The sequence below is a fragment of the Arachis duranensis genome, chromosome 9 (genome assembly GCF_000817695.3).
Source record: "Arachis duranensis cultivar V14167 chromosome 9, aradu.V14167.gnm2.J7QH, whole genome shotgun sequence".
Lineage (NCBI taxonomy): Eukaryota > Viridiplantae > Streptophyta > Magnoliopsida > Fabales > Fabaceae > Arachis > Arachis duranensis.
Window position 1 is genome coordinate 37,358,274 of NC_029780.3, and position 12,134 is coordinate 37,370,407.

Sequence of the window (12,134 nt, forward strand, 5' to 3'; positions counted from 1 at the left end):
CAACAGTTTCAGTGACAGTTTCAGAGTAAAATTGAATTGGCAGAACTAGGAGGAACCAGAAACAGGGCAAGCTCACCAGAATGGCAGTGACCAAAAATTCTAGCGGCGGAAGAGGAAATTCCAGCGGCATAAACCACAGCAACGGCGCTAATCTCCCCTCCTCCAGTGGTGACGCAGGTGGCTTCCACGGTGGTGGTTCTCCGGCATGACACCAGCCACAACAAGGATGGTGGCGGTGAGACCCCCACAGAGCTGGCGCGACTTCCCTAATTCTTTCCGTCGCGATTCACCTCTCCTCCATTCGGGCTTCTCCCTTCAGGCTCACCGTGGATGACGAGGGCTCTCTCTGCACGACGCTGATTCCACGCCTCTCTCTTGGTCTTTCGCTCCCTTCTGATCACGATGAAGATGAACAGCAACTGACGGCGAGGCGCAGTGGTTGGATAGCAGCGCGGAGCTTCAGCGACAGTGACGCGGATGGTATCTCACAGTGTTGCGACGACAGCGGTGGAGCCCAGCACGCCGGCACAAATCTCCTTCCTCTCCTCCTCTCTCCTCCTGCGGCCCTATCTTTCCTATTTCCCCATCTTTCTTTCTTTCTTCTTTCTTTCAAGGAACACAAAGGGAACTCAGCGTGTTGCTGCTGCTGAGAGTAAGGAAAGGTTGGGGAGTGTGGCTGAAGGAAACCGGGTAATGGGTTAGGGTTTCTTTTTTTTAATTAGGATTATGGACATTTTAGTAATTTCACTTAAAAATAGGGATAATATAGTAATTAGAAATGAATTCTAATCCAACAATAATAACGTATAAAAATACTATTTGCTCATCAATTTCACACTTTATTTTCAATAAAATGTTCAAATCCAAAAATTAGAAATAATAAACATAATTTCTTCATTTTTCCAAATAGTAGTATTAATATCTTAAAATATAAATTATAAAATTAGATAATAACTATAACTTATTTCAAATTTAGTAAATCAAAACTTGCTCTAATTATCTTTAATAAGATAATTTTTGTAATTAAAGCTACAGAAATACTGAATTTGAAATTAGCTAATGATAGCCCTTTTTCAAAGGTTTTGGGTCTTACAACGTCCACACAAACGGCACCTCCTTCCTTGTCAACTTAGTCATCGGTAGTGCAATCCGGGAAAATCATTCAATAAATCTCTGGTAATATCAGGCTAAGCCCAAGAAACTTCTGACTTCCGTCACCATCGTTAGTCTTTCCCATTCCATCACCGCTTCTACCTTAGAAGGATCTACAGCTATTCCTCCCTTGCTCACCACGTGACCTAGGAACTTTACTTCCTCCTTCCAGAACTCGCATTTGGACAACTTAGCATGCAATTTCCGCTCCTTTAAAATTTGCAGCACAATTCTCAAGTGTTCCTCATGCTCCTTCGTCGTCTATGAAAACCACCACGAATTTGTCCAAAAAGAACGAAATACTCTGTTCATGTAATCCATAAACACAGCAGGTGCATTCGTCAACCCAAAGGACATCACCACAAACTCGTAGTGTCCATAGCGCGTCCTAAACATAGTTTTCAAAATATCATCCTCTTTCACCCTTATCTGTTGGTAACCTGACCTTAGATCAATCTTTGAAAATAATCCATCTCCTTGCAGTTGATCCATCAAATCATCTATTCCTGGCAACGGGTATTTGTTTTTCACAGTCACTTTGTTCAACTGTCGATAATCCATACACAATCGCATTCCTCAATCCCTCTTCTTTACTAATAAAACTGGCTCTCCCCACGGAGATACACTCGGTCGAATGAATCTCTTGTTCAGAAGCTCTTCCAACTGAGTCTTTAGTTCAGCCAGCTCTATCGGAGCCATCTGATACGGTGCAATCGACACTGGTTCGGCTCCCGGCACCAATTCAATCGTAAATTCAATCTCCCTATGAGGTGGGAACTCAAAAATATCTTTTGGGAATACCTCCGAAAACTCTCTAACTACTGGAATCTAATCTAAGTTCTGTGCATCACCCAAAGCATTAGCAGCAAACAAGTTATAGCCCTAACACTCTTTTCCACTACAGTGCACCATTACAGAGTTCAGGTAATAACACTCAGCTACCACTACTCCATTTTCTCCTACCGTCATAAACTAAATTGTCTGTTCAAAGCAATCCCACAAAACCCGGTTCTTTGAAAACCAATCAAACTCCGAAATCATCTCCAATCCAACCATTGGTAAACAAATCAAGTCATGCACAAAGTCTCTACCCTCAAGCTTAGAACCTACTTGCCTACAACATGACCTAGTCATAACCGTCTAATGCGGAGTGTGTACATGCAATTCAAAAGCTAATTCTGACACTTTCAAGCCTAGCTCCTCAACTTTGTCAAATGAAATAAACAAATGCAAAGCTCCAGTATCATACAATGCAACTAAGGTTTTTATCGCCAATTAAACATATACATCTCACCAGTGGATCCGCCTTAGCAACATCCTTGGCGTTCACAGCAAATATTTGCCCTTGATGTTGACTCTGACCCACATTCGGGTTCCTCTCACGAGTGCAATCTCTCGCAATGTGACCTGGCAAACCACAGTTGAAGCAACTACCTAAACCAATCTTGCAAGAGTCATATGGATGAAAACATCCACAACGATCATAGGCTAAATCCGGAGAAACCTTACTCTGATTTCCTCTCCCTTTGCCACGCTGAAACTGATCATGAGTGTTCTTTCTAAAGCCTCCTTGTCTGTGAGGCGCATGTCCTCCTCTCTTGAAATTCTGCTCCCTCAGCTGAAAGTACTTTTCACGTCCCCGACTAGTGTTTCCTCTATGAGTGTCCTTTGACGAGACTACTGTCTTCACGTATTCCTCAACCACCATCACCTTGTTCACCAAATCAGAGAAAATATGAATCCCATAGGAGCCACTGCAGTCATGATGGTATCCTTCAAGCCCCTTTGATACTTAATGCATTTCCAACTTTCGTAGGTCTCCGGGGCACCCTGACACACCATAGAGAATCTATAAAGCTCCTTAAATTGACTAGTGTAGTCCACCACAGATAAGAAACCTTGCTTCAGCTGCATAAGTTCCATCTCCTTCGCTTCCCTTGTAGACTCAGGAAAGTATTTCTTGTAGAAGACTGCCTGGAATACATCCCAAGGGATATCGGCATTCTGAAACTGGAGCAAGCGGCATTCTCCTTGCCACCAATGTTGTGCCTCTCTCAAAAGGTGGTAGGCAGCAAACTCTAGATATTGGTTATTTGGAACATGTTATGCTTGTAACGCACGCTCCAAAGCCTGGAACCAAATGTCCGCCTCTATGGGGTTGGTTGATCCTCTGAAACTTGGAGGATGAACCTTGAGAAAAGTAGCCAAGGTCATCAGAGCACCTCCCATATTATCGCCATTCCCTCAGCATTATCATTTGCATTTCCCTCACCATTTTTGTTTCCGTTCCCAGCTGGTTGGCCTAACCTCTACACGGCTTGCAGAGTCACAGCAGCATTAGCCACCATGGTGTTTGCAAGATTCACCATTGCCGCCATGAATTCGGCATGGTTATTGGCCGGTTGCGCGTTTCTATTCTCTGGTCGTGAATGTGTATTCTGCGAGTGGCCATTAGGGTTCTTGTCTACATCAAACAATCGATATCAAGGTGATCAGTCTCAATATCAAAGGCCTAATGCTCCAATTATCCCAACCAGGAACTCAAACAAGCATGCTATGCAATATCAAGTAGATAACCTAATAGCATCAAAGAAAAAGACACACAGAGTATGCAATAAAGCAGAATTGGTCCATCCCTTAGGCTCACGAGGACGAGCCACTCTGATACCACTAAATGTAACACCCTAATTAGCATAAGCCTTACCTGGCATCGTAAAGCAAAGGTTAATCAAAGGTTATGACTGTTCTAAGCTCATACATATAATATATAGAAAGAATTAATATATTCTAGAAGTCCGATGAAGGATATAGCTCAAAAACAGGATTTGAAAAGCGCAAAACATACTCACAAAGCTACTAACTTAACGCACAAGGAACCGATATAATATAACAAAAGATAAGAGAATAATAGCATAAGAATCTAGCCAAGGCTCGCGAAGTTTAAGCCGGCTAGCTATAAATAAACCATACAGAAACCTCACAGTTAAGACAACTTATACAATTTTTTCACTCAAAGAAAGCCTCTAGGCAAAGAAAAATACAAAAGTGAGAGATATAAACAAAATAAACAAAAGACTCCAAAAGTATATCCAGGATCCTCCGCTTCTGTCACCATCAAAGCAACTCACCGAGGTGGGTTGCGATCCGCATCTGGAAAACAACCACAGAATATGGTATGAGAACCGGAGGTTCTCAGTATGGTAACAGTACCCAGTGATGTAAGATATAAGACCCCGGGACGCCAAAGGCAATCCTAGAACTTCATATCCATCACAAGATTCATCTTAAAGCATAACTAAATAGTAAAGCATAACATAAAATCTTAACATGATAAAAGGGGTAGTCTATCTTAAGAGATTTTCTAATCTAACAGTTCTTCGCTGTCCCACAGCCTTCACCAACCTATCCTCCATGCGATCCCATCGCCACCGCCTTCCAAACCTCCTCAATCCCAGTAGAAAGCACAGATAATATCAATGCAAGTAAAACACAAGTATATGCATATATGGCAAATAATTCAACTAGGCAATTAGAAATGTTATACACTTAGGCAAGCAATTACAAGTCGGCAAAGAAAACAAACAGATAGAAGATGCACAAAATGAATGCCTGTCTTACTGACTGTGATATCACATTGTCGGTTCAACTGCCAACCCCACACATCTCCATGGAAATGTCGCCCTTCGGAATCATCATTGGGAACACCCGAGATATGGTGCTCGAAACACCATCCAGGATTTTGTGCCTGCACACTCTATTGATCCGAAGGGATGCGAGCGGGATACTCTTACCACAGACCTCACATCTCAACACAAGCAGGAAGAAACACCGCTCTTACGCCGCCGTTGCTACCTCGACAAGCAGGATCCAACCGGCGTCCCTGCCGGACGCATATCGTCTTAACAATCTCAGTATAAAACAGTAATTCAGTGGTTTTCAGAAAACATTTTCAGTATATCATGGATCCATCATTTCATTCGGAGTCCTCGACTCATCTCAACCACTGACAATTCAACATTTTCATTCAAAACTCATTAGTTCACCAGTTTCTCAATTCATATAACATTCTTCTTTCTCACTCCACCAAACCCATCCGCAGTACACCAGAAACCAATGCCTCCGTCTTCTAACTTTTCAAAATAATACCAATTCAAATCTCCTAGGACCTTTACCATTTTCTAATGCCCGATAACAATCCCAAGAGTCTTAATTAGGTGTCACAGAAGTATACAAGCTTGTTGGGAAGGTGAAATAGTTGAAAAACAGGGCATGTGCGTACGCACAGGGGTGTGCGTGCGCATGCCCAAAGAGATTTTTGAAACGTGTGCGTACGCATATAGGTGTGCGTACGCATGAGTACAAAATTTCACGATTCTATTCGCTCGCACAAGGTGCGCTAGCGCCCTCAACAGAATGCCCTTCCCAACATGTGCGTGCGCACAGGTTGTAAAACTTCGTTGGTTATGTGCGCGCACAGGTTGTGCTAGCGCCCTCAACCAAAGGCCTTCCCCTGTGTGTGCGTGCGCACAAGGCTGTGCGTGCGCACAAGGCTGTGCATGTGCACAGGTTTGAAAAATCACAGGGGTGTGCATGCACACAAGGCATCTGCATGCGCACACAAACCAGAAATAACAAAATTCTGCAACATTGCAGAATTTAAATTTCTACACCAAACTTTGAATGATCATAACTTTCTCTACAAAAATCCAAAGTTTACAAACTTTATATCAATTTGAAGATTTTTCAATGAACTTTATTTCTAAACAAATTTCAACAAATTTTGAAAATTAAGGCACAAGTTATGACCCCTCAAAGTTCACTAAAAACCAGTTTTTACCAAATTCCACAAATTTCTCAATTCCTTGCAATACACAACCAAAACCAAATCAAACCATTCCAAACTCCAATTTACATCATAACTCACCCTTCATCTCACTTTCCACCATTCATACCAAAGTTTCCGTCCATATTACTATATCATCGGCCTCAACATCACATATATCATACCAAACCATTTTTCAATCCACACAATCATCCATCATCATTATATCATTAACAGTCATCATAATTAAACTCATTCAACTTTAATATCACTCTTCAACATCATTTTATCAACATTAACAAGCACAATTCACCAAAATAGCCAAAGCTTATCAATTCATCATGCATCAAATCTCAACAATTCCAACAACCAATTTATTTCAATCATATCCTATGGGTCACTAGCCTAAGTGTCCAGAAATATTATATATTATATAGAGAAAACCGAAACCATACCTTAGCCGATTCCCAATATGTATCAAAACACCAATTGAGCACAAGTTAAGCTTCCAACCACAATCCAAGCCACCAATCAACTCCAACAAGCATCAACTCAATTCCAAAGGCTTCCAAACTCACAATAATCAAGCTATATACACACAAATCATAACTAATCAACCTGGGGTTCATCATAATTAAAATTTCACAAGGGTTCAAGACCTCTTACCTTACCCAACAGTTTTGGAAGCCAAAACCCAATGGTAATCAAATGCTAGAGAGTACCTAAACACCCAAAATCACAAAATTTCACTTAACACAAAGCCCTAAAATTTCAAAATTTTGGAAGGAAGAACTGAGAAGGATTTCGTCATTACCTTACCAGTTTCTTGGGTGGATTTTGTAGAGCTCTTCACGAGGAACGCATGGTCACAAACGGTGCAGCGATCAGAGCTCCGTAGCTCAAGTTATGAACGTTTGAAGATGATGATGAATAGTAACTATCAGGTCTCTCTTCTTTCCCTTTTCAGCTGGTAGGTATGTTGTGTTTAAGTGTTGATGTGTTGAATGGGTTCAGTTATGAACCTATATATATGTTGGGTTTGGGCCCAACTTGGGCCCGTTCCAACTTGTTAGCATTTTTAGCCTGTTTGGCCCAATTTTGGGCCAAACTTTTAAAATTAACACCCGGTTTTTCATTTCTAATATTTTTCTAAGATTTTTTTACTGTTTTTAATTTTTCTCGCACAGTATCAGACAGACTTGAACCGGTTCAACCGATTTGGCTGTCGATTCACGGTTTTTCTCGATTTTTTGCAAAAAATACATTTTCTGACTCAGAAAAAATCTACTAAATCCAAAAATCATATTTAAATCCTCAAATTCTCATTCTAAATTTTTGGATCCTATTTTGGGCAATATTAATTATCTAATTCAACGGTTAATTAGTCGTGGTTCTTACACATTCACTCTCATCATCAATTATATCATTCATAATCATCATATATCACTTAACATCTTGTCCATTTCTCTCAATTTTACTAACTCAATTCATTTGTCTTTACCTCTAACTCGTCCATCCTCAATTCCACCGACTCTAGACTCGTATCGAAGTTTAAAAAGGTTTAGAAGGCCAAAATAATGGTTGAAAACCATATAAACACATTTTTCCAAATTCTGGGAAGTATGCGTACGCATACATGTAGTGTGCGTACGCACAGGCAGAAAATTTGGGAATCCGCTTACGTATGCAAAGGCCCGCATACATATAAGGTGAAAATTTAGTAAGTTGCGTACGCATGCATGGTGTCGCGTACGCATGAGCCTAATTTTGGACCATTACGTGTATGCATGTAGTGTCCACATACGCAGAGGCACTTGGCAGAGGCCAATGCCCGCGTACACATGTCAAATGCCGCTTACGCATCCATATAAGAAAACAAAAAATTTGATATGTTGCAGAAATTAGTTTTTCAGTCCAATTTTCAAAACCTCATAACATTTTTCAGAAAATTCTTTTTTCAACCATTATTAAACCATTGGAAAGATCGTTGAATGAACTTTCATAAAAATCTAGTTTTGAATAATTTCCAACTCCGAGGACCGAATTACGGACCACCGAAGTTGGTCAAAAATTAGTTTTTACCTAAAAACAGAAATCACCATTTTTCCAAGGTTCACAAGCCAAATTCATTTTTATCTATCAAATTAACCCCAATCCAACCAAATTCACCAATTTACACTCAACCAAATTCAAACTCATCTCATCTACATAATCCAACCCAAATTCATTACATTCCACTCCTAAATTCCTAAATTCTTTTTATTCAACAATCATTCCATTTATTAACACATTCAATATCCAAAATCCATTCAATCTCATATGACATCACACAATAACTCACAAATCACAAAAATTCATTATCTAATAATAATTCCAACAACACATCAATTATGCACTGTTACACAAATCTCATCCAAACCCTCAAATACCACAACATAATATCTACGAATATCGAATTCATCTAAATACATAATTCAAACCTAATCCTAGCGGCATTTAACCTAGGAATTCTCATCACACCATATGGTACTTAAATGAAACTTAAATCGTACCTCTTGGAAGTCAAATTCAAGCCCTCACTTGGGAGTCTCCACCAAAACTCAGCTCCAAGCTCCACCAAGTACTTTCACAAGCAAGATTCAAGTTCTAAAAGTGTACCCAATACTCTAACACATACATATATCAACTTAGGGATCACAAAATCTCATAAATTACAAGGGTTAGAGGATTCCTTACCTTAACCCACAAAATTAGTTAGTGGAACTCACCAATAGTTCATATTAGAGCACCCCTAAACAATCAAAACCACAAAATTTCTCAAAACCCAAAGCCAAAATGCGTTTTCAGAGGAAAAACAAAACTGAGAAGAGTTTAGAGAATTACCACAATACCTAGATAAAATTGAAGAGGACGAAGAGAGCGACGCATGGCCATAAATGGCTCATCAATCGGAGTTTCGTAGCAAAAGTTATAGTGGTGTGAAGGTGAGGGTGGCTGGGTTTTCTTTCCTCTCTTTTCTCTTCTCTCAATTCCGTGTCTCTCTCATAAAATTGGGGAATTGGTGGCTGAAAACTCATTAAATGTGGATATATATATGCGGGCTTGGGCTCGATTCACTTGTTTTAGCCCGTTAGCCCAATTTTGGGCCAAAACCTTTAAGATTAGTGTTTTAATGTGCGCTTTAATTATTTTTACCACCTCAACAACAAATATTTAACTTTTTAACATTTCTCACTCATAATTAATTTTCTCAACTACAGTACTAGACAAATCTCAGCCGGTACTATCAGTTAAATTTTTAGTGCATATTTTTATGCATAAAACTATGTTTCTGACCTAGAAAAATCCACTAAGTCCAAATATCATATTTAAATAATCAAATTTTGATTGCTAAATTTTCTAACCATATTTGCTCATATTTAATTTATTATTTAATAATTATGGTTTGACCAGATTTTACATATGATGGTAGAGGTCGAAGACTCACACCTTCATATTGCCGGTGGATGAGATTATCATTACACTGGAAGATGTGGCACATATATATGACCTACCTATTGATGGATAAGTTGTAACTGGCTAGACAGATAGCAGTTATGACTTCTTGGTCAACTAGAGCATAGCATTGTGAGTAGTTCTTCTAAATCTTACATAAAGTTGGCATGAGTTTGCCATATCAGAGACAAAGAGCCTTTAGATACATTGGAATCTATTGGAAGATACGTTAGGTGCCACATCTTCTATTTTCTGGTACCGTCCTCTTCACGGATATGTCAACGGCCTATGCTCACATGACGTATCTACCAATGCTGCAATTTTTAACGGATCCACACTTACAATTCGAGGGCAGAAAGTCTCACACATCTTTAAATGGTATTGTGTCATGCATCACAATACAATTGCAAGAAAATGGATGACCCTCTTTATCTTTTGTTTATTTGGGCATGGGAGCGAATGCCATGACTTGCGCCCATTTCGGAACAACAGCTTGCACCAGTTGAAATACCAGTTGCTCAGAGGTAACAGATCATATTTTTTCTATATTTTATTGATGGTACATAGTTTATATGATTGTAAACATTATGTATTGTAGGTGGAGTCATTGCCCATGATCTAAAGTGTGGACATCAAAGACCACAATGTCTTTTAGGCAGAAAATAGACATGGCGGAGGTCAATGTTTATGCTTTGTGTATGTTAATATTAAACACGGTTGTAATTTTCTAATTTTCCAACAATATATTACAGTTTATCTAGCAGCCGTACGAAGGACTGATCATACTCAACAAGCTACATGGACGTCCTGAAGTATGTGACACAGTGGCGTCGTTGTTGTAGTTTGAGTGTGTCGAACGAAACCACGTGGACCAAGTGATGCGTCAGTTTGGGTATGCACAACCCAAACCTGCACCTGCAAAAGTCGTTAGCATGGATGAGCATTGCATCACTCTTTGCAGAGTGCAAAACCATGACTGCAACAAGTTCCATGCGGGATGGATAGAGAATTGGGACAACCACCGCAACATTTGGTTGCGAGAACAATATCCCCTTCCAATCGCGGACTTTTGATCATTTGTTGAATACCAGACTTAGTACTTCGGTGCTTTCGGAGTATGGCTGAGATTGTCAGAGGGAGTTTCTTAGCAACCACCTCAGCAACAACTGCAACATTTTCTAGTCTGTCAACAATTTTTTTTATTACCAACAATATCCACCACCCCCACCACCAACCACCAGAACCATCACAGCCACCCTACCCGTCACAGCTATCACATCCACTACGAGCCACCACCACTGCCATCACCAACATTACACGAGAGCTCAATCTATAATCTTCTGTACTCAGACTTCTCCCCAATCCCATTGTAGATGCCTTTATTAGGGATGATCAAATCGAAGGCTTGGTTGCCACTGGTGTAGGTAATTTCCTGTATTGGAGCATATATGATCCACAACTGTCTCAACCACAACAGGTGTCGACTGATAGTTCCTATCATTGAAGGCATACTACTTCTCATAACACCTCAAGTCGTATGTTAGTTAATTCTCGAGGGAGTGGTAGCACCGCTTCGCACTTTACAATCGACAAAGCTCGTGTTGATGTACCACCCAATAGACCGAGCAATCTTGACTTGAACGTGGCACAATAGGTGGATGTTGACGAGTACAACCCCGGTGTGACTGCTCCTAGAAAGGCTGCTGAGTCAGGCATGGTAGAGGGAGAGAAAGGTGGATTGAGTACGAAAAAGGTCAGTGTTTCTAGCCGGGGTCATCCTTATAACCTACGGACTGAAATCAATCCGCCAAATAAGTTTTCTCCATCGTGGTTTGGTAAGTTGATGAAGAGGGGGATGAAGCGGATGACTAGAAAAAAGTAAGCAGGTGTTTTAGTTTTTGTTAAATTTTTGTACAAGTTCATTGTATCGAATTTTTGTATCAATAATAAAAGTACTTTATTCATTAAAAATTTGTGTTTAGCCATGTTTAGTTGTAAAATAAACCAAAATTTTCAACTGCATTAATTAACAAAGTTATCAAATAAGTTCAAATACATTAATTCATAACATTAACTGAAAAATGAAAATACATTAATTCATAACATTAAGTCAAAAATGCAAACACATTATTTAAATACATCGACCAACAAAGACCAATGAACCACCACTGCCACCAATCCCCTCAGTGTAGCACGTTGAGGACATCTACCCTAGCAATGACCTTGTCTCTCGTAGAGATGGTATATTTGAAGACCATTTTATTCAACTAGTGTTTGATTTGGGACGACCTTTTGACATTCCCCTCAAGGTAAGATTCGCAACCATCGTTGGTCCGGGTAAGCAGGTCATGACTCTGGATCGCCTAAAGGGACAAACTCCACCTTGAAGACTTTGCGAATCTCTGACATCTTATACACATCATCGACATTAGGGGTGTTCAGCAGTATAGTTTGGTTCAGTTTTTTTAGAGAAAACTCATCCAATCCAATAGTTCTAATAAACTAGGGTTTGATTTGGTTCAATTGTTTTATCAAGACCATCCGAATCGAAATCGGTTTGGTTTGGTTTGATTTGTTCGGTTTTTTCAATCAACTCAAAGAAAAACTGCCATACTTTTTTAGAAAGTCATAACATTGAAATCATAGAACACAAATACATAACAAC